Here is a 24565-nt window from a genome sequence, read left to right on the forward strand (position 1 = left end):
TAAATTTTTTAACCGAATTAAGAGTTATTTGACATTAAAGGCTCCCATCAAAAACTCTCAACATAGACCCATGTTTTATTATAACCCCTATATAACAGTACCTCCCAATTTCTAGCCCACCAAAAATTGTCAACAGTTAGATATGGGCACCATAAAAAAGGGCCTCCCGAATGAAGCATTTTATGTACATTATCTGACATTTTAACGTAGTTGGGGACAGGAATGAATATTTTATGGTGGAGGGTATGAAAAGTTCGGCCCGGCCGAACTTAATGCTTTTTTACTTGTTATTCTTTTATCAGAAGCAAGCAAGGTAAGCAGGCAAGGCAGCTTATGTACTCACACCTTTAAGGCCTCGACACATAAGAAGCATGGCATTCTGGCTTAAGTCATATCTGGTAAATGACTAAAGACCAAGTTCGACCTAATTCAAATGTAATTCTGAAATCTTTTTATTAGGCTGAACTTGAACTTTAGTCTTTTATCAGATATGACTTAAGTAAGAACGCCATGCTTCTTATGTGTCGAGGCCTTAAAGGTGTGAGTACATAAGCTGCCTTGCCTGCTTACCTTGCTTGCTTCTGATAAAAGAATAAAAAAGAAAAGGTCAACCCTGTCCGAAATTTGCATGGACTTCTTTATTCTTTTATTTTTATTATGCCAGAAATGAAGCAGGAAAGCAAGGCCTTAATATAGTTTTCCAGGCATTGTCAAAAAATTGATTGTGATTTGTCTATTTTATAATATTATTCTCAAGTCCTTTTTCCTTTTATTATTTGGTATGTTGGAATATTAAAATTTAGTTGTAATCAAAATTATTATTACAACGTTAATTCGAATGATGAAATTCATCAGCATTCTCAGTATTGACTCCGTAAGTCCGAATTCACACGTACACATTTTTTCGACCAAGTAAATCTGTACGTGTGAATTCGAACAAAAGACAACTTCGCCTTTCATTCATTTAAAATCAATCATATTAATAGATGATAGTTGAATGAATTACAACAACTAACAATTTTACAAAAACAACATTCGTGTTATTGAAAAAAATATCAAAAAAAAAATAATAATAATAATAGGGTCGTTCTTAAAATGTTCTTAGGAAAAACATACATAAATATATTTTGAAAATCCTCTAAAATGGAACAGATTTGTATCCAAATGTAGAAATAAAGCATTCAGTAGTGCGATTCTCTAATTCATTTGTTTGAGTTACCGACAAAAATCGATAACATTATAACGCAAAATTATAAATGAAATGTTCAAATAAAAGTTGACAACACTTTTGCTATCGGTAGAACTTTGCGACTACTTTCTATTGGTCGCTAGCATACCGAATAATATCGTCAATTACCGAAATTACCCAGCAAACAAATTTGGAAGTTGTGCATGTGGAGTTATGATTTCACAACATCCTTCGATGCAGTCCACATGGAGTTATGAAATCCATCGGAGTGGATACAATTTATAAGCAATTGCTTTAGAGATCCCTACAAAAAAAAAAACAAAAACGGTTGATTGATCCCTACCCAACGCTGGCGAAATCATTTATTCTAAAAATAAGAGAGAGTGTATACATTTCTGTATACATCATGCTCCACTTATATTCGCAGACCATACTGGCGACGCATAGCATACCACAGACCGACCTATCGCGTTATATGTGGTCAACAGTTTCTTTGTCTGCACCCCAAGTGATGTCGTCTAGGGATTTGAGGAACTGTTCCTAGATCTCTGCTTGTCTCAGATACATAGATGAACGACATGAACACTCTGTCGAATATGACCCCTAAAATTTGGGATAGTTTGTGGTCGGAGCTCGACCATGACATTCAACTCTGTTCTTACCTCACCATGTGGTGAACCGAATGGGCGTATAGGCGAATATTTGCATATTCCTCACGTTGCAAAAGATGGTAATATCAGTCCAATAGGAGTCCAGTCTTTCACAAATGTCATCTGAGAAGGTACCTGACGCCAATATCATGCAATCATCAACATACGTTACGATCTCAATGCCGTCTGTAGGGACGGAATACAGGAGAGGTAAATGTTATACAGTTCCGGCTTAGATCTCTTGTTCCTGAATTCCACATACGACTGGCGTCCACACATATACTCGATTATCCAACGTTTCAAACTTGCCCGGACGGTTGTCTGCTCGATGTCCTCAAACAGCGTGGAGAGCGCGCCACCATCACTGTTCTATCACACGGATTGCTCTGGTTGAGCCCTTGACTAATATGTGTGGAGATGGCGTGCAGCGTTGTTATCGTGCTGATTCTTATTAAACCCATGCTGATGATTGGCAACCGGAAAGCTATTTTTGACGCTGGTCAGGTCTAAGGCCTCGAGGGTCTTTGCTACGGCGACACAAGCGAAATCGGTCTGTATGATTCACCTTTGTTGGCATTCCTGCCCGGATTCAATAGCGGGACTACCCTGTCCATTTTCCAAATTTCGGAAACGATGTGGGTGGCTAGCTACAGTTTGAGAACTTTAGTAAGATTCTCTACCCCAGGCGCATCCACCTGTTTCAGCATTACCATGGAGATTCCCAATGCATTCGATGATTTAGCGTTCCTGATGTTCGATGAGAATAAAATCAACACCGTTGTAGAAGGTTGTCAATTCAGTTCTGATTTTTATTGAAAACTATTTTCTTAAGAACTACATAAACTAATCTATCTTAACCTACACGCAGACATACAATCTTCTTTATCTATGTATCCAGCACACAAGGAGGGTTGTTTTGTCCCTACAATGTGCGCCTTCTACCTGCTGAGCGTATCGTTATCTTCGTGTGTGTACTTTATGATATTCTTTTTTATCAGTGCTGGCACACATAGATTTACGAAGGCTCCGAATTCATCATACATATTAAAAATAGATTAATAATTGCCGTCTGCGCCAATGCATTAGAGCACTGCATTGAAAACATGTGGTATTCTGTGGCACTGGGAAATTGATAATATGAAATGTTTATTTTTAATGGTTTGATTTTCCCAGTGCCCTAATCTCACCCAAAGACATGTACAATTTATTTGTACATTCTCCCGGCCAGCTTAATAATATATTTAGTGGACTGTATTATATATGTGTGTATCTACTAAGCCGTAAAATAGAATAATTCTAATAAATTTAAAATAGTATTCATGAGTATAATGATTGTAAATGTCTATGTGACTGCACCGATGACCTGTCTCAGCCATCGCTCCCACGAACGTTTCTGGCGGTTTCCTCCACCTTTGTCCGGCGGCTTCATACTCCACGTCATCAGCGTATTTTTCTTCGGCCTCTTCCTCCAGCGTGGCAGGACTTCCTTCGATGGTAGCATGTTGGCTTGCTTGTTATGCCTTCCCACGTTCATCATCATCCAACGCAATATCTTGTTTTGGTTTTCAATGTTAAGTCTCGCTTTTTGTTGTTGGGATCGTTTGCTGTCAAAACGAGCTCCCACGTTACTATCCTTCGCGGCACTATCCTCCAGACTTTTTATTCTAGTTTGTTCAATTTGAGCCACGTGCATTTGTCTTTTATCTTCAGGCATTTCTTCGCCGCTGTTGTTAGCCGGACCTTCTTCCTTCTCGGCATGCGTTTCTTCTTCCTCGCCCATGTCATCTTCTTCGGAAACGTCTTGTTTGACTGCATTTGTGTCCTTCATTTCTTCGTCACCAATTCCTGAATCATCGGCATCATCATCGCTTCCGTCTTCGTAGATATCAACTTCTTCAGGTAAACTAACTTTCAGCACTTCATTGGATGTACCTTTGCCGCGACTATCATCAATGATTTCTGGTGTAGGCTTTTCGTTGCCTTTGGGTTTTCTTTTTGTATTTCCCTCGGAATGATGATTTGCCGCCAAGAAGTGTTCCATCTCTTTTGCTTCAATTAAATCAATGTCTAATATGTTTGTTTCTAGGCTATCACTCGCCGCTGCACTTGAGGCACGATTGGCTTCAACTTGAAGGTTTTTAATCTTTCCCTCATACATCGCTCGAATTTTCTCCATATCACTGCGCATTTGTTCTTCGTATTGGTTACGCAACTCCTGCAGAGATTGTTGTAATTTTGTCTCATATTGTTTAGACAACCCATCATAAACTTCCCGTTGAGTCTGCATGGCGTTTTCTACCTCTTTACGGGCAGGTATCTCATCTTCCAATTTTTTGTGTAGTATTGCAATTTCTTCCTTCAGTTCCTTAAGGTCCTTGATGGCCTTGTTGCGGTCAGCAATTACAGCATTGTATTTTTCGTTTACTTCAGTAACTCTTTCCTCATTCTGAGGACTTGCCGGCGGGAACAGCTTCCATAATTCATATCTTCGGCTGGCCTCGCTAATGCACATATCGCATTCGCAGTCGTGAATAAAAAAGAGCCAATATCTTCTGGCCTTCTCGATAACTTCTGCGTTACATTTCAGCCACATGTCCTCTCTTTCTGCATCTATGGGACATGTTATTTCTCCTTCAGCGACTTTACCACATTTCGTAAAGCGCACCGACTCAGTTTCTTGCTCCAAGTCGGGGTTTGTTGGAAATTCAATTTGTGCGCACTCTTCAATTTCTCTTGCTTCTTCCTCCGGGCTCAAGAAAGAGAACGCATCTCCCAAGTACCAACTACCTGGTGGTTTTAAAAGTGGCTCGACCTCAGTGTTTTCATCCATGTTGGTTTTCCACTCTCGTCTCCTCGTCGTCATTAGCTTATACGCTACGACGAGACTTTCGTCCACTTTCAAAGACAATTCCTCATATCTTTGTGAATTGTCTGCATATCGAAAATAATTAACCAGAATGTAATACGTATTTTCGACTATTTTTTTAAACGTATTTACATTCTTTATTTTATTAAAATTGGTTGGTGAAGCCAATTTCGTGCAGAAATAATCTGCCAGTTCCATAATGTTATCGGAACTCATTTTTTTTTATTGGGGCTTGTATATGCCCTCTTTTCAAATTTAAATATATTTTTATGGGACCTTTGATGTTCTCTTTTCTTTATATTTTTTTATTTTTTAATTTTTAATTTTTTTTTTTAATTTTTGCCCCTATGGCTTTTTTAATTTTTTGCCCCTATGGCTTTTTTGTCAACTACTGTATTTGCCCCTATGGCTTTTTACAATATGATCGTTTTTGTTGGCCCCTTTGGCCTTTTTTCTTCAGCAAATCCCTTCTTTTCTAGAGAAGAGCTGATATTCGAATTTTTATAATGATTCTACTGAGTCTCTTACCACTGGTGGGGGAAAACTCAGTTTTTGAATAATTTTTTTAGTCGCCAGATCGATCACAAATTTGTGAAGGCTCGAAGGACCAATGTTTGCTGAGAATAAAATCAACACCGTTGTAGAAGGTTGTCAATTCAGTTCTGATTTTTATTGAAAACTATTTTCTTAAGAACTACATAAACTAATCTATCTTAACCTACACGCAGACATACAATCTTCTTTATCTATGTATCCAGCACACAAGGAGGGTTGTTTTGTCCCTACAATGTGCGCCTTCTACCTGCTGAGCGTATCGTTATCTTCGTGTGTGTACTTTATGATATTCTTTTTTATCAGTGCTGGCACACATAGATTTACGAAGGCTCCGAATTCATCATACATATTAAAAATAGATTAATAATTGCCGTCTGCGCCAATGCATTAGAGCACTGCATTGAAAACATGTGGTATTCTGTGGCACTGGGAAATTGATAATATGAAATGTTTATTTTTAATGGTTTGATTTTCCCAGTGCCCTAATCTCACCCAAAGACATGTACAATTTATTTGTACACCTGATGTCTTTTGAAACATCATCCATTGTAAATTGTGGTAGTTAATCTTCGGCAGGAAAAGATCTAATGCGACGTTGTACTTTTCGCCCTGTCACTCCCGCATTACTCAACATACTGTCGATTGAAATAACTTGCACACCTCTTAGGATCAGTCAGCGTAACGTCCCCAAACGTGACTTTCCAGGGTTTGAGAGTTACTTAAAACTTGCCCACAATTCACTTATTCCGGCTTCAATGTTGCAACTCTTCAGATAATTTAACCACTTTTTGCCCTTATGCTCACCAACCAACGTGTTAACTTCCAGTGTCAGCTCCCTGGTTCTGGGGCCACTGGGGTTGGCACGGCGAAGCTCATTAGGCCCATTTGCTAATCCCGTAGCCTGTGCTGGGAAGTTTGGAATCACTTCGGTTTTTCGAGTAGCAGGTATGTGGAGAACTGCTGCAGCACTGATGATGTTTCGGAACGTCCTTTCTGCTACCAGAACTGCTAGGCAGATCTGTGATGCGGTAATTAGTGAACTCCCTGAAACTAGATGTCCTAGCTTTCCCATGATTGATGAATGTGCGGCGTTCAGAGGTGATTAATTAATGATTTGGTCTGACCCAAGAGAAACGACGGGTTGTCAGGTGACACGATGGTTATGTCTGCCGAACTGTGAGACTCTCCGCTAATTACACAAAGGTGTAAGCTAAAGTTGTTGCACCCATTCCCGGCATCTATTGCATCTTACTGTACTTTAAGAGGGGTGGATGCGGGTGTGAAAATGGGGTTTCCTCCGTCCCTTATGGATCAAAAGAAACCGGAGCAGACATCCCGCCATATGTTGCTCCCAACACAAAAAAACGATACAAATACGAACATGTGCACACTGAGGTGGCATCCGCTTCTCGGAACACGGGTGTTTTGTGGTTCCTGGTCAATTCGATATCGAAGCAAAGTTGTTTTTTTTTGTGGCAAAATGTGCCTCATCGAAATAATGGTTTTAGACGCCAAGTATGTTTGGACGAAATCCGTTTCAGACAATTTGGAGTCGATTCGCAATGTCTGTCTGGAAAATGTTCCGAAAATTTATGAGGGGAGTAACCGATTTAGTCCATACCTTACACATCGTGAAATTTCTACCAGACATAAATTAGATTCCAATATGGAATCTATCGGTCCACTCCTTCGGGTACCTCCCACACAAAATTTCTGAAAAGTTCAGTTTAGGACCTGCTATCGAATCGCTTTGATTTTTGTTGTAACAACATGTATTCGCTGCCCCCATTACAACGTTATACGTTTTATCAGGGGCAAGTCCATACATAGTTTAAGTTCAAAGATAGGCCATATCAGTCCACTCCTTCAGGTGTCACCCCCACAAAAATTCAAAGTTTTTCGCTAATATGGTGCGCACGATAACTCTCGAAGTCAGTAACCAATTTGGTCCATACTGTTAGATCATAGACCTGCTTCGAACATGGACTATATAGGTCCACCCTATTACGACAGTACATGGTTTTTCAGGGGCAAGTCCTTCTTGAAATCATGGCCCAAAAGCTGCAAAAGATCCTACCGGCACCAAGTAAACTGTGTAGTACGTAAGATAACCCTCGAAGTGAAAAACCGAGTCGGTCCAAACGTTGTACTTTGTATTACATAGACGTCAGAAGTATTGTGTGTTACTTCTTTTCTTTAGGTCCGAGGCTGATGGTATAGCTCTGTCGGCCAAGCCGACTGACACATTTTTACTTGCTTTTCATATATTTTCTAAATTTTTTGTTATATTTCAGTTTAAATTCAAAATTGTAATGTTGTGTATTCATGTTTCTTTGTTTTCATGTCATTGGGCGTTTTAATATATGTAGCAACCATAGAACAGTACATCCAGATTTTCTATATTTTAACAGCACAATTAGTATGAGAGCAGTTGACTTATTCTGTCTTAATTTAATTGTCTTTTTTATTATACCTACACTTATAAGACCACCCTCGTGTACCCATCCCTTTATGCATTTTCTTTATTCGTTAAGTCGTAAACAAAAATCAGGATCAACAACATTGTTCTTCTACCACGCGTTCGTTCATTGTGACTTTTGCTACCAAGCCAAGTTCTCAAGCCGTTGTTTTCTTAAACCGATAATTTTGTTTTATCGATCAAAACAAAAACAAACCATCGATTTAAATATAAATTTGAAAATATTTAATTTTTTTTTATTATTTGAATTAATTTAACTGGTCTAGTAACTACGCCGAGCGGCATGTGGACTACCTTCTTTCCACTTGTTGTTTCTCTCACAAGCTCAATGTTCTTTTAATACTCTGCTACGCTACTCACTTTTGGAGCAGACAGTGGTGTGGCTGCCCCTATTACTCGACTTTTCGAACAACTTTGAGACAATGTTGTAGCACACGCTTCACTTGATTTGAATATTTTTGTATGATATTTAAATATGATTATAAAACAAGTGATTGTTTTAGTTTTTTTTTGCTTAGTTCCAGATGCTACGGCTGAGAATAAATGCCTTACGCTAAGTAGGAAAATATTTCCACTATAATGCAATGCAATTCAAGTAGTTGAATCGAGAAGTTCATTGAACGCTACATTGTTAGCTAGCATCCTATTCTAGCTTTTTAGAGACTAGTAGCGATGTTAGGTCCGAATCCGATTGCAACACAAACACAGCCGTGTTGGTAATCTTTAATAAGGAGGAGGTCATCAACCTGATATAACTAAAGAATAGGATAGCTCTGGGACCATTGTCTTACTTATTAGCATTGGAGATTGACAAGGAATCTCCATTTTATATCCAATTATTTTAAGGAGGAATCAGCTATATCATGGCAGTACTCACAAATATATGCTAGATCACATGGTAAGTGAAGAACCGATTACCCGACAACTTGGATTGGAGAAAGTGAAACTGAATACGAATACGCCGTATACATTAGAGTTTTTTGTTGGGTTAACCTTCCTTGTGAGGATTTATTTGAAATATAACCAATGGAATTGACATTTGAGACCCAGTGAGCCACAAGCCTCAAGAATATACATGTCGAGAGCAAAAGAAAGCAAATGATGTCGTTTTCTGTACAACGAAAATATGTTCGTTCGTAGAACTTCTCTAATTATCTGTTTCTGCTTCTTCTGTGACCTGGCTTCGTCCACAAAGAATTAGGAGACAGGTGAATAGGCTTAGCTGGACAATTAAACAGAGTATCGTGTGGTCCCAATAGCATAGTCAGGATTTTAATACGGCTGAAACCACTCATGAAGATCTCTCCTGACGTGCTTGGGTGGGGGAAGCCTGTCCACAAAATTGGGGTAAGGATACTAACGATGATAAAAACCAATCATGCACTTTACTGATAATATCTTGTTGTCCTGATGCACCGGTGAAATCTTCGGGACCCTGTTGCAGTCCTCAGGGCGACATTCTGGCAAGTTTGAATAAACATGCTATCAAACGTTACGCCCAATGACCGGTATCAGGACACCATTAGCCGATATGTTCAGGAGGAGCCTCGTCCACATGGTGAACAGTGAGGCAGTAGATTTAGCGGTGGATATTTTCATTTTCCTCTGGTAGAAGAACTGTACTAAGTCACATATGGGAACTCCATGTTTCACAATACGAGTCTTCGAATTCCTATTTCTGAATTCCATAAGCGGGCATCAGTCGTTGGTTATCCAACGTTTTAAGCACGGATGGAGGGAAGTCTTCTGTTTGTTTTCTCAAACAGCTTGTCTTGGTTGACGGTATCAAGGGCCTTCGATAGGTCAAGATCAAGCATGACTGTTGGGTCGTATGGGCTATTCCTGTTCAGTCCTCGACTGATATGTGTGGAAAGGAAATAGGCCTTTACATACCTGCCTGGCTTCAGTAGCGAGACCACCCTGCTAACTTTCTAGGCTTCGGGTACAATACGGATGACTAACGATGAATTAAACGCGCTTGTTAAATACTCAACTCCGGTTTCATCCAGTTGCTTAAGCTTTGCCGTATGGCCCTAACGTTTTGGATGTTTTAGCATACGCCTCTTCGTCCCATCTCTCTCGGGTTGCTCTATAAATTGCCGGTCTTCAGAGTTCGTACTACAAAACTCATCACGCTCATCATCCCGTCGCCTCTGCTGTAAAATTTGGTCTGATTTCGGGTATTCAACCAGCACAGATCGGCTGATGAAAAGTTCTCTCAGCTACCCGAGGATCTGAGGGTATGGGCAACACTCTGAAACGGTGATTGGTAAATTATCTGAAACCATGCCAAGCAGCTTTCCCATGGTAAAGAAAAGTACCTGAACGCCGTACTTTTCTATACCATGGGAAAGCTGCTTGGTTATAAAGTCGGATGGCCTATATACGGAGACGATAATAGGAAGGAGGTCTGAGCCAAGGGAAATGACGGTTTGCAGGACACATTATTTATCAGATCCGGTGCCAAAATGATATATGGCGAAATATGTCAATCTCCTTGTTAAAGCGTCTTCGTTCAGGACACCAGGAAATGGATCACCCTGCAAAATGTGGAGGTATCAATTTGCTCGGCGGGCCCTGTCCCCCTCTAGTCACTGACTATGACGAACTGTCCTCTAGTCCTCTAGCACCAGACGGTTTTTTGTCTTTCAAAAGCGAACTAATATCAGGCATATAACGCAGGGCACAAGTATTCAACAATATACAAATATAAGCCACTAAATCTACGGCCACTCCTGTCACCACATGGACTGCTGACTTTAGCACTGAGTTGAATGTCATGGTCAATGGTAGCAGAACTCCGACCACCAACTACTCCAAGGTTTTTCGGGGTCACATTCAACAGTAGCTTCGCGTCGTCCGCGCATCGACAGCTATCTGCGACAAGCTGAGATGTAGAAACAAGGTCCACAAGTTCCTAGCCGGCAGCATTTGGGTTGCAGATAAAGAAACCTTGTTGACCACATATGTATAACGCGATAGGTCGGTCTGTGGTAAACTATACGGCGCCAGTGTGGTCCACGAATATAAGTGCAACGCGATAAAAAAATATTCAAAACTGTGAAGGTCAGTTTTGTTTCCAGGATCGCACCGACCCTAATGTTTCTTAGACTCAATTTCGCTGACTTAGTTGCAGAGACCTTTGCAATAGAATTGCAAGAATGATGCATTTCCGGTTGTAACATAACTGTCGATGTGACGGCCCGTGGTCGAAGATTCCTCCGAATCAATCCTTTGTTCCGGAGACCGTTGCAATAGAATTGCAAGAATAATGCATTTCCTGAGCGCTGAACATCAACATGGGCGCAAAAGTAATCCTCCTATCAGAAAATGCTATAAATTTTGCGATTGGCCCCTAATGTCAGTTCTGTTTTGACAATTGTGTAGTAAATACATGTGAATTTATTTATTTATTTTTCGTCGCAGATTTCCCGGCCGTCCAACGCCTACTGGTGAAACACTGCGACGTTTAGCCGCTCGCCTCGAAGAGACAACACGAGATGCTACCAGGCGTGGCAGACCACGGAGTATCCGTTCTGCAGAGAATATTGCTGCTGTAGCCGAGGATGTCATGGAAGCGCCGTCGACAACGTGCTACACAAATGGGTATCAGTCGACCGTCTTTACAGCGAATTTTGGTACAAGATTTGAAGATGTTTCCGTACAAAGTCCAGACGGGGCATCAGCTGTTAGCTGCTGACCGCCAATCGCGTCTAACATACGCTCAAGCCATCCTTAATCACCACCAAGAGGAAGATGATTTTTCATCAAAAATAATCATGAGTGATGAGGCGCATTTCCATCTTAGAGGGTACGTAAATAAGCAAAATTTATGCTTCTAGGGCACTGAAAATTCGCGTGTAACCCATGAGGAACCATTACACCCGCTCAAAGTCACTGTATGGTGGACCTATCGCCGGAAGTTTTGGAAAATGCCATAAAAAGGGTCGATTTTTGAGTTTTCTTTTGAAACTGAAAAATCGCCAAGTCAAAAATCTAAAACGGCGTTTGCGATAGAGCTTTTTGCCGGGTTAACCTTCTTTACATACATACATATGTTCCCACAACATTCCCGAAGGGACAAGGGAGACTTCTCTCATATCAATGAGTGCACGCCGATTCATATTGGCTCAATGATATGGGACCTACTTTTTATTGCCGAGTTCGAACGGCGTGTCTTACGACACCACTTGTAGAGAAGTTTTTCATGGCTTAAATACTCAGGAAATGTCGCCAGCATTACTGAGGGTGAATTTTGCCACCGTTGAAAATTTGGGATTCGAACCGCAGACCTTCTGAGTGCAAGGCGGACGTGCTAACCATTGCACCACGGTGGCTCCCTTCTTTATGAGGATTTATTTGACGTCTGTGCTATAGAATTGACATTTGAAACCCAGTGGATTCATTAAATCTGGTTAAGCGCCAACAAACTCGAAAATCGATCACAAAATAATCGATTATGCGATTTTACCTCCAGACAAAAGTCGACTACGATTTTTAAGAGCAGTACACATTGTCAGTTTTGAATGTCGATATTTTGCAGTTATCGATAACTGTCCAACCGTCCAGCAACCACAAAACATTTTGTGGTTGCATGATGAATGACAAAAATGAACGGCCACACTAGCAAGCACCAACAAAGCTGTCATTCAAAACTGGCAATGTGTACTCAGCTTTAGTCTTTTGGCTGCACCAAGTCGATTACTTGAAAGTCGACTTACCTATCCCTAATCGGAAGCCGGAAAACATGTCACAAATTTTTATTTATTTTATTTAAAAAACCTTCTGGCCTGGGAAACACGCAGTGTCGCCAGGAGTCATTTGACATTTTTTTGGAAAGTTTGACAGATTTTAGCCTTAGCGTACTCAGGACAGTTTGACATAGGACTATGTGTTGGGTTGTTTACAGTGACTTGATTAAGACAACTCAAAAACATGGTTTTTGAAAGCTTTTATAGCATCTACTGCCAACGAAAATCTGTGACCACGCCTTTTTTCTTGATGTGCTGGAATCAGATGAAGTCATTGGATCCCTAGTCGGGGCTGTACGGCGCATAACCCATCAATTCCATGTTTTTCCTGTCAACCAGGTGCTGGTTTGAATCGATGTGTGAGAGCTCGCATTGTCATGATGAACGATTCGTTTTCTCTTTTTTGTTTTTCGAATCCCTCAGGAGATTTCAGGCAAACAACTTGTAGTGTAAAAGTTCATTTAGACTACGCTGGATTTAGCAATTATCCGGCTTTATTTGACATGTGTTGTATGAAAATGACAACTTAAATCCACTGGATTTGCTAAATCCAGCATAGTCTAAATCAGGCATATCACGTATAGTCGCCACACGGTCAGTTTTGCCGAAGAAACAGGCGACCATTTGCTTTGAAGTGCTTCCTTACATGAACAACTTTCGTTGGATAGGGCTCGCTTTCACGGTTGATTGCTGTTTTGTTTCGGTCTCCTAAGCATACATCCAAGATTCGTCGTCTGTGACGATCTTATAAAAGTCATTTGAAGCACCGCGATCGGTTTTATTCACAATTTCTTTGCACCAATCCATAAGAGCCTTTTTTCGAGCGATTGTCCAATTTTGACGGATCTAACGAGAAAAATGCACTTGTGCGGTCATGTGTTCATGCAATATCAAATGTCAGTTGATGGAATAAATGTTCAAGGTTGCCTTTATCTTATGGTATTTAACATGGCGATCTTGCATTATCCGTTCACGAACGTCTTAATTTTTTCTGACACAGCGATCGCTTTTGGACGGCCCTCACGATCTTCGTTTTTTGGCGAGTTACGGCCCTGTTAGAATTCATTAAATCAGTTTCCATAATGCTATGTGATGGCCCTTTATCAACATACAAAGGTTTAATTTGATCGATACATTATTCCCGTTATTATCCACGTCAAAAGTTGTGAAAAATTATCCGTCGAAATTTTTCACAAGTAAATTCCAGTTTTTTTGCAAAGTGGTTTCTTCAAGTCACTGTAAACAATCCAACACATGGTCGTATGTCAAACTGTCCTGAGTACGTTTAGGCTAAAAACTGTCAAACTTTAAAAAAAAAAACTCAAAAGACGCGTGTCGACACTGCGTGTTACCTAGGCCAGAAGGTTTTTTGTGCCCCTCTTATTCAGCGCCATTTTCGTTCAAAGAGAAGTAAACATTTGCATTTTTTTTTTTGTGTACGGGAAAGCATTTTGGGGAAATATGTGCAAACTGTGTTGAAACAATAAAGGCCTGCGTACATAAGCTGCATTGCCTGCTTACCTTGTTTACTTTTGATAAAAGAATAAAAAAGAAAAGGGCAACCCAGTTCAAAATTTCCTCGCCCTTCTTTATTCTTTTATTTTTATTACGTCAGAAATGAAGCAGGAAAGCAAGGCAATCAGGCAGAGCAGCTTATGTACGCAGGCCTTAAGTCTGTCTGGTTACTTACTCTATGTGTCCAGCAAGAACTTCCGCAGAGAGTAAGGAGCTTTTATTCTCTTTTGCAAGAAAATTCTAAAAAGTAAACAGACACCTTCCCAGCAAAAACCAGCAAGCAATCAGCTGACTTGCCAAAACAGAACAATTTGTCCGCCAATGAAGGAACCAAAGGAAGCAAAAATGTTGTATTTTATTAAAAAAAGAAATGACCCAAAAAAGTATTTTTCTTCCACTTTGCAACTTTGTTCTCTAAAAAAATACAATTAGGCTTGTTGTTTTCACAATAAAATTGTTTTTAATTTTCACAATCATAAATCAACGAAAAAATTAAAAACTGATGGTTGATTGCTTTCAGGAAGAAGAAGAGTTTCAAGTTCTTGCTAGAAGAAATTTGTCCAGCAAGAATTTGCAAACTCTCAGTAAAAGAATTGTCAAAATGTCTCTCTCGAATCGCTCTTTTTTGCCGACTTTTTGTGTTAACAGACGACTTCCAGCAACAATTGGTATAATATTGGATAATAGAACCAATGACCATGGAATTAATTATAAGTCTGTCTGGTTACTTTTCCAGCAAGAATTGTCCAGCAAGAACTTTCTCAGAGAGTAAGGAGTTTTTATTCTCTTTTGCTAGAAAATTTTATAAAGTAAACCACTGATGGGCAGAAATGCTCTGCCTCACACACAAAAGTGTAAAAAATACATGAGTCTCTCGCAATTTGCCCACCATTGAAGTAAACAGACACCTTCCCAGCAAAAACCAGCAAGCAATCAGCTGGCTTGCCAAAACAGAACAATTTGTCCACCAATAAAGCAGCGACGACCACAGAAATACAACCAAAGCGAAGACATGTATGAACGTATGAGTGAAAAAAGCAACAACCACATTATGTTTTTGTTTGTTTTCATTAATTTACATTGTACGTGAGAGAGAGAAGCAAATGCAAAAACAACTCAGTGGGCGCCCTCACTATACGATCTAAGCAAAGAAGCTCGACCCTGCAATAAAGGAAGCAAACACGTTGTATTTTATTAAAAATAAAAAAGAAAATGAAACAAAAACGTATTTTTCCACTTTGCAAATTTGTTCTCCATAAAACAATACAATTAGACTATGTTATTTCCACAATAAAATAGTTTTTAATTTTCACAAACATAAATCAACAAAAAACTAAAAACAGATGATTGACTGTTTTCAGGAAGAAGAAGAGTGCAAGTGCTTGCTAGAAGAAATTTGTCCAGCAAGAATTTGCAAGCTCTCAGTGAAAGAACTGTCAAAATGTCTCTCTCGAATCGCTCTCTTTTCCTGACTTTTTGTGTTAACAGACGACTTCCAGCAACAATTGGTACAAATTGTTACAAATTTTAGGGTAACCAGACAGACCTTATGTACTGGTAGAAGAAATTTGTGCAATCTTGTAGAAATCCTTTGTTGCCAAGTGAAATAACAATAAAGGTAAAAAATAGTGCACGTTATATTCTTCATATCACACCTCTGAAGGGAGATTTCTAAATCAATAATAAAGATAGCTAGTCAAATCTAGATTTGGATAAAATAGGTTTATGATCGTTTTTTAATAAATTATTCATATGATGGTAATTTAAAATCTTTAAATATGTTGTTGTTTACCCACAAAGATATCTCCCGGTTTCGACAAATACGGTTTTGTTTGTCTTGTCAGCGGTGTTATTATTCAACTATCATTTCGAACTTCGTAAACATGTTTATTTCTTTGGTTTTATTTTTAAATTCATTTGTTTATGTTTTTGTTGTTTATTTTGATTTTGCAAAATAAAGGGGGCTCGTTCTCGAAGCAAATATGAAATACATTGCATATTTGACGTGGTACAGTCTCAAAGTGGTTTGGTGGTCTATATAAGAGAAGAAAACATGCACCTGTTGCCATAACAATCTTTCAATATTGAGGTTAGTGTATTGAAGCCAATGAAATTTTGTTGCAAATACTATGTAAATACATGTTTTCAATAACAAATTGTTGATTCAGTTCAGTTAGTCCGGTTTATTTAATATTTGTCACGTCACTACTGCAGTACCAGTACCAGTTTAATAAATGAAGAAAAAAACAGACATAAACTTCCATAGATGTTCTAGCATTAGCTATCTGTGTGATCGATCCTGTTTGTTTATAATTTTGCATTTTAATTTTTCTTAGACCAAAATTACGCCGCGAATTAAAAGCGTATTCAAATTTCTGATGATTCAGTTTATAGTATGGGCCCCATGCAATAATGGAAAATGTAAAATTTTAAATGCGACGAAAAAGGGGGTTCTATTTAACTACGACGATGTGAAAGTCATATGGGGTCATTGTATAACAATTTTTTTATTGTATAGCAGCGGTATACTTATTATCCATATTCATTTTATTTATCAGATATTGATAACATTAACAAAAATCCATAGAATGTTTAAAGTGCTATTAAATAACTAGGAATATTACGTGGACTACATGTGATAGGGAAGTGATATTGTAGCCCGATAAAGGGTTACACAACTTAACTTTCAATGGGTCGATATTTTTATGGCGAGAATCGATCGAGTCAAAATCAAAGCAGGCTTTGTCGTTCGGACTTGGCAATAAAAGGGAGTCCCATATCATTGCGCTAATATGAATCGTGTTGCACTCGTTGCTATGACAATTATTTTCTGGAAACATTCACATGCTATAAAGATTTCTATTATAATGATTTAATTAGATGTTAACAATTTAAATACATATTAAAATACTTTCTCTTACCTGATTAATTAATTGTTAAGGGATTACATAAGTATTATAAATGAGGCTTCAGTGGTTGATTGATCATTAGGTCTGCTAGTTGATAGGAGGGTCACTAAAAATCCTTGGGCCTAGACACTCGCCAAAAAACGAAGTTCGTCAGAGTCGTCCAAAAAAGGCCGTTGTGCCAGAAAAGATTAAGCCGTGTGTAAACGGGTAATGCAAGAACGCAGTGCTATATACAGTGAGATAGAGGCATCCTTGGACATTTATTCCACCTACTAATAGTTTATATTGTATTAACACTTGGCGGCAAAAATAGGGTTTTTCTCGTTGGATTCCCTGTCGATCGGTGCATGAAATTTCGAAAAAATACGATCGCGGTGCTTCAAGAGACGTTTACAAGATGGATCCAGGTGACAATCGTGGAACTATGCGTATGAACCCGAAAAATCGCCAGAAGATGCTGTAAAAACGTAAAAAACATTTTTTGGAGGTGTCTCTATCAAACCACTGTAAACAACCCAACTCATGGTCGTATGTCAAACTGTCCTGTCCCCAAAAAAATGTCAAATGACGCCTGGCGACACTGCGTGTTGCCTAGTCCAGAAGGTTTTTAGTGACCATAGTACTAAAACTTTACTCGTCAAAATGAAAACTGCTGTGACACGTACATATAAAGAAGTGTTTCAGATAAATGAGTACGCTTGTGAAATTTTGTGTTTTTTTTTTTTTTTTTTTGACAGATGAATACTAACCGCATTTTTATACCCTCCACCCATGGTACAATAATACAGGTAGCATTATCAAGCCAGCTGATGGTAACATAATGTGTCAATTGCATTGAATTGATGTCAAATTTTGACATCTTATGTTACCAACAATTGCCGATGCGGCTACCTGTGTATTTGTACCATGCCTCCACCATAGGATGGGGGTATATTAAGTTTGTCACTACGTTTGTAACTACTTGAAACAATCATTGTAGACCCCACAAAGTATATATATTCTTGATCAGCGTGCAATTCTACATCGATATAGCCATGTCCGTCCGTCTGTCCGTCTGTGGAAATCACTCTAGCGTCCGAACGGATTGACGTAGGTTGATGAAATTTTGGGAAAATATGTTATATTTACGTACGACTTTTGGTATTGAAAGCGGGCTATGTAGGTCCACGCTTTCGTATAGCCCCCATACAAAATGACGCGTATAGCCCCCATACAAAATGACGCGTGACGCGTCGTCGTTTTTAGGAATTTTTAAGATGTTTGGCCCATTTTACCACCGAATTGGTTGTAATTCGGTACTTTGTGTCTCCAGAGGCCAAAAAATATTCCTACCAAAGTTGGGTTATATAGGTCCACGTTTTGGTATAGCCCCCATATAAGGCGTCATTTTAATATATTTTGAATGTATTAGACCCATTTGACCACAGAATTGGTTGTAATTTGGTATTTTGTGTCTTCAGAGGCCAGAAAACATTCCTACCAAAGTTGGGTTATATAGGTCCAGAAAACGTTCCTACCAAAGTTGGGTTATATAGGTCCACGTTTTGGTATAGCCCCACATAAGGCCCCTTATAAAGTACGCGTCATTTTAATATATTTTGAATGTATTAGAGCCATTTGACCAAAGAATCGGTTGTAACTTTGTATTTTGTGTTTCCAGAGGCTAAGAAACATTTCTACCATAAAATGTTTATATAGGTCCACGTGTTGATATAGCCCCCATAATACAATATCTCCCGATTTTCGATATTTTGAACGTTTTAGCCTCATTATCACACCGAGAGGGCTGAAATTTGGTATTTAGTATAGTTCCACGCCATCATATAGCCCCCATAGAACGGTACCTTCCGAATTTCGGTATTTTGAAGGTTGTGGCCACATTAATCCACCGAAATGGCTGAAATTTGTGGTGGAGGGTATAAAAAGTTCGGCCCGACCGAACTTAACGCTTTTCTCACTTGTTAATCTTTAAGCGGGGTACACACGATCAGTTTTGACCGTCGATTTTTCGGAATTATCGATAACTGTCCAACCGTCCAGCAACCACAAACTATTTTGTGGTTGCCTGATGACTCACAAAAGTGAACGGCCACACTGGTAAGCAACCGATTATTTGAGCAAAACTGACAGTCAAAACTGATACTTTTTTATATCCTTAAAAAATCCTTGAAACCATATTGTTTCTTCTGAGGCTTTACTTGCAGCTATGTATATGGGTCTATTCCTATTCTATTTGCACATACAGCTCGTGGTTCATACGACGTCGATATTCACCGTCAACGCAGATCGGTCCGTAGATCTTTTGAAGACTTTTTCTCTCAAACACGCCAAGCACTGCCTTATCTGCTTGAGCAAGTACCCATGCTTCATAACCATACATTAGCACGGGTAGTATCAGTGTTTTGTAAAGCGTTATTTTTGTTTGAAGAGTTTTTAAAGAGTTTACTTAAGCCAAAGTAGCATCTGTTGGCCAATACAATTCTTCTTTTTATTTCACAACTGGCGCCGTTTGTTGTGTTTACGACGGTGCCGAGGTATATGAAATCTTTTACTACCTCAAAATTATAGGAACCAACTTCAACAGTTGGTCCGATCTCAATGGACGCATTGCGCGTCGACACCATCACCTTTGTCTTCTCGCTTGGAATACCTTTGAACGTAGCGGGCTGTCGAAGGCTGCTTTATAATCGACAAAAAGTGGTAGGTGTCGATCTGCATCTATTGGGTCTTCTCCAGGATTTGCCATCGGGTACCTCCCACACAAAATTTCGGAAAAGTTCAGTTTAGGACCTGCTCTCGAATCGTTTTGATCTTTGTTGTAGCATCTTGTATTCACGGCCCCCATACGGCGGTACAAGTTTTATTAGGGGCAAAACCCCACTTCCTGAGAAAATAGCCTGAAAGTTTCATAAAACCCCTATGACCACCACCGTTTGTAGTGGTTCGAGCGCAAGATAACTCTCGAACGGATTTGCCGATTCGATTTAAAATTTGGCCTTCATAATATTTTCTCCAAACTTAGTTTAAGTTCGAAGATAAGCCATATCGGTCCACTCCTTGAGGTACCTCCCCCATAAAAGTTCAAAAATGTTCGGAAAATTTGGAAGCATGATAACTCTTGATGGGAGTGACCGATTTGGTCCATACTTTACATATCTACCAGGTATAGATCAGGTATGGACTATTTTTGTCCACTCTTTCGGGTACATCCCACACAAAATTTTGAATAAATTCACTTAATACCTGCTCTCGAATCACTTTAATTTTTGTTGAAGCAAATTGCATTCGCTGCCTCAATTAGACAGTAAAAGTTTTTTCAGGGGCAAGTCCATACTCCTTGAGAAAACAGCCCGAACGTTTTAAAAAAATCCTTATAGCACCATATGTAGTGGCTGGAGAGCTCGAACCTAATACTACGTTCGTCCACACTTTAGATATTGTAATATTTCTTCGAATATTAGATGAAATTCTAAGGTGATGCTTATAGGTCTACTCCTTCCGGTCCTCCCCCACAAAAGTTCGAAAATATTCGCTAAAATGGTACACGCGATTTCTCATAGACGTAACAAACGATTTGGTCCAAACTTTGGATCTATAAATATTGTCGAAACTTAGTTTATGTTCAAATTTGGGACCTATCTGTCCAATCCTTGTGGTACCACCCACACAAATGTTCAAAATTTTTGTGTGGTTAAGGGCCTGTTCGAGGATCCCATGGACATTTTTACCGAAGGTTTTCCTAGTGGCCCTGTTTACAGCGATATTATGTTTTTCGTAGTGTGATAAAAAAAGCTCTACCTATCGATATCCCCGTATATTTTTGAGCTTTAATACTATCCATACTTTTGGCAGTTCATACACCCAAAATTTTGAAAACCCCCTAAGTACATACATTTTTTTGGGAAAATTGAAATACTAATCCACACAGGCTGAGAGTATATCTCTGTTGGCAAAGCCGACTGATACTTTTTTTACTTGTTTTGTCTTCATTTTGGTTTTAAAATGAATCCACTTTCTGTGCCATTCATGTGGTGTACGGGTTGATGACCACAACTATTTAATTGCTCCGTAACATCCTTCCATAACTCAATAAAGTGACCTTAGTTTCGACAAAAAAAACTGACTCCACGAGCTACCCAAACCTAGATTCCATTTTTTAAGCAGCATTTCAAATTGCTGTTTTATAGTAATTTTTGCCATTATAGGTACTCAAATACCAAATAAATAACAAACCTATAACCTACATATACCGACGAATTTTAATTAAAAAAAGCTTTTACTTCCAATAATAACTAAATACCAAATTTCAGCCGTTTAGGTGGGTTGCTGTGGCCACAACCTTCAAAATACCGAAAATCGGGAGGTACCATTCTATAGATGCTATATAAGGCGCGGACCTATACCGACAATTTCTCGGAAAAGTTGTAAACCCCCAACGAAGACTATGTACCAAATTTCAGCCATTTCGGAGTGATCATGAGCCTAAAACCTTTAAAATACCAAACATCGGGAGGTACCGTATAGTACCCCAAATGAAGACCAAATACCAAATTTCAGCCATTTCTCTGGAATATTGAGAGCACAACCTTCAAAATACCGGAAATAGGGAGATATCGTTCTATGGGGCTATACTAAGGCGTGGACCTATACCGACAAATTTAATTTAGAACGTTTAATACCCCAAGTGAAGACCGAATGCCAAATTTCAGCCATATAGCTAGAATATTGAGGTTACAACCTTCAAAATACCGGAAATAGGGAGGTACCGTTCTATGGGGACTATACTAAGGCGAAGACTTGTACCGACACGTTTCTGGGGGAAAGTTGTATACCCTCAACGAAGACTAAATACCAAATTTCAGCCATTTTTGAGGAATATTGAAGCCACAACATTCAAAACACCAAAAAATAGGGAGGTACGTTCTTTGGGGCTATATGAAGGCGTAGACCTATACCGAAAAATTTCTGGGGCAAGTTTTGTACTCCCAATAAACACTAAGTACTAAATTTCAGCCATTTCGGTGCTATAATGAGGCTATAATGGTACCGTTCTATGGGGGCTACATCAATACGTGGACCGATATAGCCCATTTGCAATACCAAAGATCCTAGGAGTAATAGAAACTTCTAAACCAAACTACAAAGCTCTATCTTAAAAATTGCGAGATGTATCTTGATTTCAACAGACGGGCATGGTTATATCGACTTAGAATTTTACCCTGATCAAGAATGTGTTACAAACGGACCCAGCAAAATTTGACGGAAGGGGTTCTTTGCGATGACGTGATTTCATGTCATCTTTTGCATTGGTTCAACGGAAGTCGTGGAAGATCCGATCTTTTCATTAGGATTTGAACCAATGCAAAGGAAGTCGTGAAAGATCCGATCTTTTCATCAGCATTTGTACCCATTCGATCGATCCAATAGAGATGATGTTTGTGTTTTTATTTACACACCTGTTTATTTTCATTTTGGTATGTTCCAGTACTGCAAAAATCTACTAATTTTTACTATTTTTTCCGATAACATGAAGGAAAAATTGTTATCGTTGTAAAAATAAGTAGATTCTTGCAGTTTCTGGAACAGACCAAAGTTGTTAGAACTGTCGTCGTGACGTTGTCTTACATTTCCTGCATATCAAACAACTAAAACTTCTAAACAATTGGTATTATATGAAGTCCCAACCATCGAGCTAAAAATAGAATCGGACTGCACACATTGCTATTTTAAAAGTTCCCTTGCCTGTTCTAAATCTGACATAGAATGAAATCAATCAAATCTCGCTTCTTGGAATTTGAAAAAAAAAAGTCCGAAACGAAAATAAAATAAAAAATAAATTAATTAAGCATAAATGGTATTTTCCATAAAAAGTCTCTCCTCCCCGTTCGTTACATTTTGTTCTTAGAGATCCCTAAAGCAAGCCGGGTTGTAGATCCCTACATATTTCCGTCACTAAACAAAAGAGTATAAATTACCAAAATGTTGTTATAAAATAACAAAATTATAAAATAAAAGTAATTTACGAAATAAAAATACTTAAAGGAGTGCATTTGGAGTCCATGTTGAAATCTGAACTGGTGATGGGAAGATAATTGAAAAAACCTTTTGTAAGATGTGTTACATTCTGGCCTATGCGGCATCATGGTGGGGTTCCGTCTAGCTCAGGAAGGAGCGCAATTCAGGGGGGATTTTTAACCCTGCCACCATCAAACCTAGGGAATGTTCCAATAGTGAAAAATGGATCTTTAAACAAACACACAAACAAAACAAACACTACACAACATACACCTATGACAAAGGAGCTTGGTGTTTAGTACTCCCCCACTATGCCCGCCCATCCTTGACCCTTTCGTCCAGATTATACTAGAAAAGATTTTTAAAAGGGCCCCAAATACCACACACACTTACCTCAACATAACATACGCCTGACTTCCCCTCTCACAAACAGATTTAGCACGACATATTGAATTTACTCAATCAAACATAAAATCTATTTATTACTATAGTCGCAGATTTCCTTAATCCTAACAGAGCATTAGGTTTGGGATCATCAATACCCGCAAAAATCATTATAGGTGAGCCATTAACTCAGATTACCTTTCACTTCCTTCTTAGATGTACCGCCAATCGAGGCTAATATAATAGATATGAAAATTCTGACTAAAGGAGCTCGCTTAGTAGATTTTGGGACTTTTCAAATCTTATGTCCGCAGAAGTTCAAAATACCAATCTAGATTTAGGCGAAGGTAACCCTATCTCACATTAATTCAACATCCAAACTGGGCATTACTAATCCTCACAAAATAACTTAAACACTATTGATATTAACTACTGACAACACGGTTAACTTAAAACTAGACACACATTAAGTATAAAATTAAATGGAGGTTTAAGGTTAGGAATAATTAGGTTTCGACAGTCATATTTAAATATTTTTTTATGGTTATCGGAATTTTTTGTATCTCATTTCAGTGGCTAGGCGATTATGGGGCACTTAGGCCCGTTTTCCAGTGGATACCAGTCGGTTATATACAATGGACGGGATCTTGAAAAGGTGTGTATTTAGGTTATCCTTTTTACCTGGTTAATTGTACTTATTCAAAATTTTGTTCTCTTTCCAGGATACTGGCAACCGTTTTAAATATTCTCCTAGCCCCCAGACGTATGTGTTGCCTGTGGAAGAGCACACCACTTCCCAACGATTCCCGTCACTAATCAATGCCAAGCTTTGGGACTTCTTTAACAGATGACCTGTTGTGTTTATTTTAGCCTTATTGAAATGGCTGGTGCTAATTATGCAGGTCGGCGTAATCTTAAATAAATAAAACATAACACTTGTAACCTCTGTTATACTAAGTTTTTTTAAGGTTACACTTACATTTTTGTTTGTATACACCACACATACAATAAAGCACATAACACCGTCAATAAAGTCTAATTGGAAATCTATTTGAATATTTTTTGTTGTTGTTCTTTTTTTTTTTCTAGGGAAAAAATATAGGACACACTTGATCCTTTCTTTGATCGCCACCACTTATTTATGATGGCGTTTTTAGTCGGTTTAGTCTCTTAAATATGGCTGTCACAGACGCCATCCCATGTTTTCCCTCTTTTCTGAAATTTTCCCACATTTTTCCGACATTTAGTTATT

At 38.8% G+C, this 24565-nt stretch overlaps 1 long non-coding RNA gene across 1 annotated transcript; it reads left to right on the forward strand.

Moving 5' to 3' along the window:
• The first annotated feature begins 23828 nt into the window (after window positions 1-23828).
• Window positions 23829-24363, forward strand: LOC141397769 (uncharacterized). Its single transcript, XR_012411499.1, has 2 exons — window positions 23829-23968; window positions 24036-24363. It is a non-coding gene; the product is annotated as an uncharacterized lncRNA (long non-coding RNA).
• Window positions 24364-24565: the final 202 nt, after the last annotated feature.

The sequence above is a fragment of the Musca autumnalis genome, unplaced genomic scaffold (assembly GCF_047663935.1).
Source record: "Musca autumnalis isolate F117 unplaced genomic scaffold, ASM4766393v1 scaffold_3, whole genome shotgun sequence".
Taxonomy (NCBI): domain Eukaryota; kingdom Metazoa; phylum Arthropoda; class Insecta; order Diptera; family Muscidae; genus Musca; species Musca autumnalis.